The sequence below is a fragment of the Monopterus albus genome, unplaced genomic scaffold (genome assembly GCF_001952655.1).
Source record: "Monopterus albus unplaced genomic scaffold, M_albus_1.0 scaffold94.1, whole genome shotgun sequence".
Lineage (NCBI taxonomy): Eukaryota > Metazoa > Chordata > Actinopteri > Synbranchiformes > Synbranchidae > Monopterus > Monopterus albus.
Window position 1 is genome coordinate 2,081,268 of NW_018127974.1, and position 8,226 is coordinate 2,089,493.

Here is an 8,226-nt window from a genome sequence, read left to right on the forward strand (position 1 = left end):
TTGGTTTCCAGAAAAAAAGGGCATGACAAACTAACAGCCTATCATCATACAGCACTGGTGAACACAGTGAAACAACTAGCTTCTAAACACGTTAGATTATTCCCTCAGGGGTAGCTGGAGACCAAAACAGACCTAAAAGCAAAGTGAAATATTTCAGTTAAATTTGTTGGGAGGCCAGAAACCCAACTTAAAATAAATGCTAACAATGTTCCGTGTCTGCTTAATGTGTAAACAGGTAATTCCTAACAAAATTTACTTAACAACTTGTAAGAGAATGTGTCAGTGTTGTGTTGACAGTTTGTTTTGCTGCCCTGAAACAGCCCACAAAAAATCAGTAACAGCAGTTTTAAAGTGGCTTCTTCAGTTCTACTGACTGATGAGAAATCACAGGTATTTTAAACGTCTACCATCAGCCCCATCTTTATCAGAGTCACTAGAGTTATATTAATGAATGAGGGAGTTGTTGTTGGGGTGACAATTTATACTTTTAATTCCTTCAACATTTTCACTGATGCTAATAATGCCCTCAACTAATTGTTTTTAAAATAATACTTTCTTTTGTTTTTCTTTTATGTCATCAATTATTTTTGAGAAATACAGTGCCTTGCGAAAGTATTCGGCCCCCTTGAACTTTGCGACCTTTTGCCACATTTCAGGCTTCAAACATAAAGATATAAAACTGTAATTTTTTGTGAAGAATCAACAACAAGTGGGACACAATCATGAAGTGGAACGAAATTTATTGGATATTTCAAACGTTTTTAACAAATAAAAAACTGAAAAATTGGGCGTGCAAAATTATTCAGCCCCTTTACTTTCAGTGCAGCAAACTCTCTCCAGAAGTTCAGTGAGGATCTCTGAATGATCCAATGTTGACCTAAATAACTAATGATGATAAATAGAATCCACCTGTGTGTAATCAAGTCTCCGTATAAATGCACCTGCACTGTGATAGTCTCAGAGGTCCGTTTAAAGCACAGAGAGCATCATGAAGAACAAGGAACACACCAGGCAGGTCAGAGATACTGTTGTGGAGAAGTTTAAAGCCGGATTTGGATACAAAAAGATTTCCCAAGCTTTAAACATCCCAAGGAGCACTGTGCAAGCAATAATATTGAAATGGAAGGAGTATCAGACCACTGCAAATCTACCAAGACCTGACCGTCCCTCTAAACTTTCAGCTCATACAAGGAGAAGACTGATCAGAGAGGCAGCCAAGAGGCCCATGATCACTCTGGATGAACTGCAGAGATCTACAGCTGAGGTGGGAGACTCTGTCCATAGGACAACAAGCAGTCGTATACTGCACAAATCTGGCCTTTATGGAAGAGTGGCAAGAAGAAAGCCATTTCTTAAAGATATCCATAAAAAGTGTCGTTTAACTTTCCTAAAATTTTTATCATACAGGTACCAGTCACTTAAAATACTATAAAGTATAGTATTGTTTCTCTCACTATTATTTTAATTTATGTACAGTGCTACTTTTCCAAGATACAGTGGTGTGAAAATCTCCCACCCACTTGCTCTCTGTCTGGGCTGGTAAGGCTAGAAATTAGCCAAACTACTGAAAATTATGTACAGTACTTCTTAACATATTGAAGATAAAAAGGTGTATTTGTGCCTGACTAAAAGCTGGTACCAACAACTGAAACAATTTGAGCTTCATAAACACAGATGTTAAGGTGGTAGTGTTGCATTGAAGTGAATACAATGATACAGGTGTACCTAATAAATTGGCTGATGAGTGTATATGGCTTCTTCATAGGGAAACAGGTCTGTACATTGGTTTGGAAGAAGAAAAACTGAATCTGTCCAATGTATGATTTACCATAGGAGAAAGTGAAAATGAGTATCATTTATTTTATATTGCTCCTTTATATTAGTTAGATATAAAGGATATGAATTAGACAATAATAATAATATGAATGATTCACTGTGACTGTAGTTGTAGTTTGAAAAAGAAACATTTAAATTATCTTATAATAATAATAATAATAATGCTTGGGAACTTAAGAAGACAACTTTGTATCAGTAAGGAGTGGTGAGATTATGACGTGATTGTGATGACAGTGTCTATGATTTAGAAAGATTTTTCTTTTTCTACAATACACTTTCTAACGGACTAGTTCAATTGCTATGTGACCAGCTGACTGGAAGATGTCTCCTTGTAAGACAAGGAATATTTTGTTGTTGATATGCTGTATGTTGTAAAGGAGTCCTGTCATGAGAGATGGGCTATAAAATGACACTTTAATAGATTTTTTTCATTCATTCATGCTGCCTTACTGAGCACATACATACACACAATACACACACCCTACACATAGAGTTCCACAAAAACATGATAGTTGTTGTCAGTATAACTTAGTTCTTTGCTGAATTAATTCCTCAGTGACTTTGCAAATGCACCGAGGTTAAAAAAGAATCTATCTTTTCCCAGGCTGATTTAGTACAGCTGTGTCAATGTGATGTATACAGATGTTACATAGGGCGTATTACATGTGGAGGTAGTAAGACCTCAAAATGACTAAGGATGTGGTTATGTGTACATCTGTTTGATAGTTGCTCACAATAAACATTGTCACTGTGTTCCCTGTGGTCACAACAAGATTTTCCATATACCATCAGCCAAGTGTGTATGTGTGTTAGCATGTGTGTATACAAATATCATGTTTTTGTGATGACACGCAGTGGCTTACAGTATAAGCAAGGGACGATACCATCCAGAGCTTGTCTTTAATCGTCCCTCTGGTTCAAAGAGCATCTTGGCATTTTACCACTGAGCCTGTGTGGCCACACACACACAGACAGAAGTGGATCAACACACACACACAAACATACAGTCACAGAGAAAGATACCATCCTATAGAATCTATCTAACTTCAGTTACTAAGCCACTGAGAGGCAGCTGCTTAAATGAAGGATCATCTTAATCTAGTCTGTATAATAATAATGGCCAGGCCAAAGGTAAACTATTCTGTTTCACAGGAACACCAAGGTGCCTTTGTGAGGGACTGATCAGCCAGGAGCTGCGGAGAGCAATGTGTTTACTGTTTAGTGGACACAAATAGTGTTGACATTACATTACAGTACATACAGTACCCACGCATGCACAGAAACCCACTCAGAGAAACACAAATACTCCCACTAACTAGCTGTGTATTACTTTTGCCTGGCTGTTGGGCTACTGCTGGTGCTGTAAGCAAGCAGTGGCAAGTACTGTTTATATCTCATCCACTTCAGTGCATTTATCTAACAGGGCAGGATTTTATAACAAGGGCTGCAGAGACAACACTGCCTCTTGCTCCAAAACAAAAGAGAATATATTTTTAGACAATGTTTTTAATGTAGTTTAAGTTTACACAGAGATTTTCAACATAAGAGGTTGCTGTGTATTGTTGAAGGATGACAGGCTAATATGATGACAACATACCTACATGACACCTAGCTGATGATCATTAGTATAGTCTCAGGGTTTCTTCTGCTTTTCTGTGTTCACTATGACACACTTAGGTACACTGCACCATGTGTAGTGCTGTGTAGTAAAGTGTGCTTTGAAATGGGTACCATCCAAACAAAATCAAAACATCCAACTAAACAGTGTCTGCCTTTGCTCCCAGTCAGCAGTCCTGACAGCGAGCACACCTTTTTGATTAACTGCCAGGCCTGGGCTTAAAAACAAAGGTGGCGAATACTGGCAAAGATGACTGAAAAAACTGGTTCTTTTCTTTGCTGCGGGACAACAAGTTGCCGTTGCTTTTAAGCTTCTTCAACTTCAGAAATGTGTTTGGTCGAAGCAGACACCTCAGTGTTTATCTGTACCAAAACAACAGTCTTTAGTGTAATTTACCCCTTTCAGAGTTGATGGAGCATGCTTTTATATGTGAGTGTGTACATGCATGCATGCTCGTGCATGTCAGCATAAGTAATCATCCTCCACAAGACACTTCAAAATTTTTATTGTCATCTGATCTTCCTGTGCACAGGAAATGAAATAGATGAAAGAGGAAAAGAAGTGTCAAAATTATAGAAAATCATTGAAGGAACCAGAGAAATGACTTTAAATTGCATCACTTTTCCAAAAGAAGGAGTTCAGCTTGGTTTGCATGCATGCAAAACTTTGAACTGTTTAGTACTAAACAAGAGTGTCACTTATTTCTTGAGAGTAAAAATGTCTTGGATCCACATCTGAAGTCTGTTTCCGTGTGCCAGATTCATGCAGTACAGTTGGTTGCCTCCTTTTGGGTGAAACCACAGCTATGTCAACTAAAGCTAAAGACAACACATGGCCCAAAACAGGATATTAAAAAAGAGTTCACAGTTCCTCAACAAGCCCAGTCCAGCCTTCAGCTGGTGTTTACTGCACACACTTTCTGACAAGGAAACAAATTTAAGTAGTGCACACAGTGTAATTGTTTTGTAGAAAGTGGACGTGGCTGCTTCCTCACTGGAAAGCATTGTCACTTCTTAAAAAGGAAAGAAGAGTAAAAAGGAAAGAGACACAAAAGGGCAAATAGGATATGTGCACACAATTACTGTTTGTCAGGTTTTCAGAATTAGATCAGAATTAGATCTTTTTCAGGAGATATGGGAGGAAAAAAACATGATATATGACAGAGCGTCCAGTCATAAAGACTTTTTATATAAAGTATAGACACTATGGGTGTCCTCTAGAGTACCAGCTGTTTTGAAATATTCTTTAATTTATTGCATAAAAAGACAAAGATTTTGGACAAAGATCATGACAAGAGTTGTGAATGGATTTATTAACTTATTAAATAAAGCGGAGGAGCATCTGTTCAACATTTAAAATGTGGCACAGAAGTACACAGAAGCACTTTGCTCATGGCTAAAAGTACTGCCAGTTGCAGCTTGAAAAGTCAACTAGGTTACCTAACAACCAGCTTTTACTGCTAACATTCTGTTCTGTGGGCTAATTGAGCAAAATGATGAGTTTTAACATGCATCTGGTAATAGCTGGTGTGCAAATTTTTAGTGTTTTCAACATGTTTTGCAACAAAAATTAACTGACCTCTGTAGAGACACTTTATAAAGTTATAACATTGTGTTGCCCACAAACTGTTGCCAGAGGGTGTGTGACAACACCTGAAAGCCCTATAAGAAAGATACCTGTTTGAAGCTGGCTCTGTCGCCCTCCCAGCTGATGTTCAAAACCATATCAAGGGAGCTGACAAAGAGCTAAGGAGTGTGAGGTGATAATAAAAAGCCAGGTGAGGGAGATCAGATGGTATCAGGTGTACGTAATGTAGGCTGGTAATGGGAAGCTGGGTCAAATGACAGTGGGATGAGGCAGTGGAAGAATTCAAGATAAAAGCATAAACACTGACGTTGAGAATTGTGATACATTTTGAAATTAATGAAAATGTTTCTGTTGTTTTTTTTCTATAAAGCTAGCTAATACTGGGGGGCATACAGTAAGTGTGGCCCATAGAAAAAGACTTCCATGTGGGTCCTTTGTATATTGGGATTCTGTATTGAGATTCTATTATAGGACGTTGATCATTTTCATATAAGGGATATAATGAATACGTTTATCGTGAAACTCAGTACATTCCCCCTTTTTGTCATATTATATATGAATCTTCTGCTGACTGTTTTTTACGTCATATCTGCTGCTGTTGGTCATTTGCACTGCTGTCCATGTACATGTCATAAGCTATTATACATCCCATCACCAACACGCCTGGTGATGCTGACCACCTGACAATCTTCTCGTTAGCATTTGCACTACTGTCACTGTTTGCACATGGCTTTGAGTTTCATCACAGCCTGTTAGGTTGTACCATCTAGTTTATCCTATTACTTTATTCAGTTTTCATATTCTGCTTATTCTACTTTTATTCTATTTTAGTTTCTTAAATGGTATGGGCATTCAATACTAGGTGAGAGATGTAGGTAAGAGAGAAACAGTATTTTGATTTTTCTCTATGTCCTGCACATATAGTGAATTGACAATAAAAATCTTTGATCTTTGATTATTTAATTAAATGGTTTACTTGAGTAGCTATATAGCCATTATTTTAGATTGTGAATTTAACAAGCTAAATGCTTTTCTTCCATTTTTTTATTCAAGTCAAAATCCATAACACAGTCAAGCACACTCCTGTATATCCCACTCACTCTTAATAACAAACATGGCATATGATTATCTACACATTTAAACCAAGCTGCCCAAATGTAGAACTCTAAACAAGGAGCCACACAAGAAGGATTTTCTGTGGCAATGAGGAATGCACTGGGACAAACTCAATGCACTCTTCTGAATGCTACCAAGAAACCACACAGCCTTCCTGGTATGCTGCAGCTTGGGGGTGGGCCTCCTGTTAGGCTATATTTAGGGGACATCAAGGGTTAAGGTGACATACCAGAGGCAGCATGACACACATACAGTACATGAAAATTGGAGACATAAAGACACAGCCCCTCCACCTTACCAAACACAAGACATATGTCTCTGTGTAAATCAGCTGTGAGGACACAAATGAAGACACATAGACAGGCAGATGCAGTGAGGTGGGGTTTTTTTCTATAAAATACAGTGAATACAAAAGCTTATAGACAGGTAGGTGAGCAGGTGCAGGAAGGGGCTCAGGAACAGGTTGCAGGTAGGCGTGCAAGAGCAGTGGAGTTTGAAAACATGAAGCACTCACAGTCTAGGGTATATAATACAGACTGTAACTGAAACAGATTTAGGGATAGGAAACTGGGAACTGGGTGTGAAAGTTAGGACTGGGTGACTGTGGAATGCAAGACAGGTGAGCAGGTGGGTACGGTGTCAGGTGACTAAGACAGGTACAATAGTACAAGGACGTTTCATGGGCAGATGGAGAGTGGCAGGAGACAAGGCCAAAATGAACATGGCTGAAAAAAAATCATGACATCATATTGTACAGGGCACATAAAGTGGAATAAATCAAACTTCAACTATAACAATAAATACTTACTGTATGCTATAGATTATAAGGTGCAATATAATGTATTTATGTATAGTATCTATATGTGAAATTGTGGCTTAATGCAAACTTGTTAATACCTTAAAGGGCTCGTGGCATTCTTTTCCTTGTTTTTTGACTTATTTACAATGTTACAATGGTGAATTATCATCTTAGATGTGACTTAAAGCTGAAAAAATGAGGTGAACATTTGTTCTAGTATTTCTGTGCAGACGTAACTTGGTTTATACACATCTTGCAAACTCTCACTTGCTAGAATTTTTTTTTTACTGAAATATAGTACTACGGGATAGTTTAAGGATCTCCTTGAATTGCATAAATTCCAGCCCCTTGCACGGTCATGTGAGCTTGCCTGACAACCACCGGTGTCCCCACCAAATTGGCAAAATGTTATACTGCCCTGTTTTTTAGGTATGTTTTCAATAAAGCTTATATAAAAAAAAAACTAACAACAACAAACTAACTACATCCACCAGTACCATGGTAAAAGCAAAATTTTTTGACTGCACCTGTTTTTGTGGATATATTTACCCTCCTGCTGCCTGCACTGTGAACAAAGGATGCAGAGAAAAATACAGGGCCTGAGGTTACTGAATGTCCGGGAATGTTCCTGTACAGGGATTCGCTGTGTTACCTGATTGGGTCTAACCTACTGTACAAGCAGCTACTTGAAAGGGAGTGATGTTTCCACTACTGAATGGAAAGTTTAAAAAACACACATTGCATGTCTGTTAATGTGTTGTTTCTGTAAGGTTAGAAAGAATTGTTGTAAGGCTGGAGAAGTTACTATGTCTGCATTATGCCAGTTAAAATATTGGCTTTCACAACTACCGGCTTTGTTTAGAGTGTTACTGTCATGGTTTGGACCTCACTTTCTGGTTTTCTGTTGTTTTTTCCTCTGCCTCTCCTGTCGTGTTCTTAGCCAGCACAGTCAGCCATCATTTCATCCACCTGCCACTCGTTATATCCCAGTTCAGTCTCCTACATATGCACCCCCTTTCCCGATTGTTCACTACTGGTTCATTGTCAACACTCACCTCCTTCCGGGCTTTTGTTCTCTTCAGCTCTCCATTTCCCAGCGCTGCACTCCCCACCTCCATGCTGCCTGCCTGCCTTCGTCCCCTGCTCCACGCTGCCTGCCTGCCTTCGTCCCTTGCTCCACTCTGCCCGCCTTCGTCCCCTGCTCCACGCTGCCTGCTTTCATCTCTTGCTCCACGCTGCCTGCCAGCCTTCGTCCCCTGCTGCACGCTGC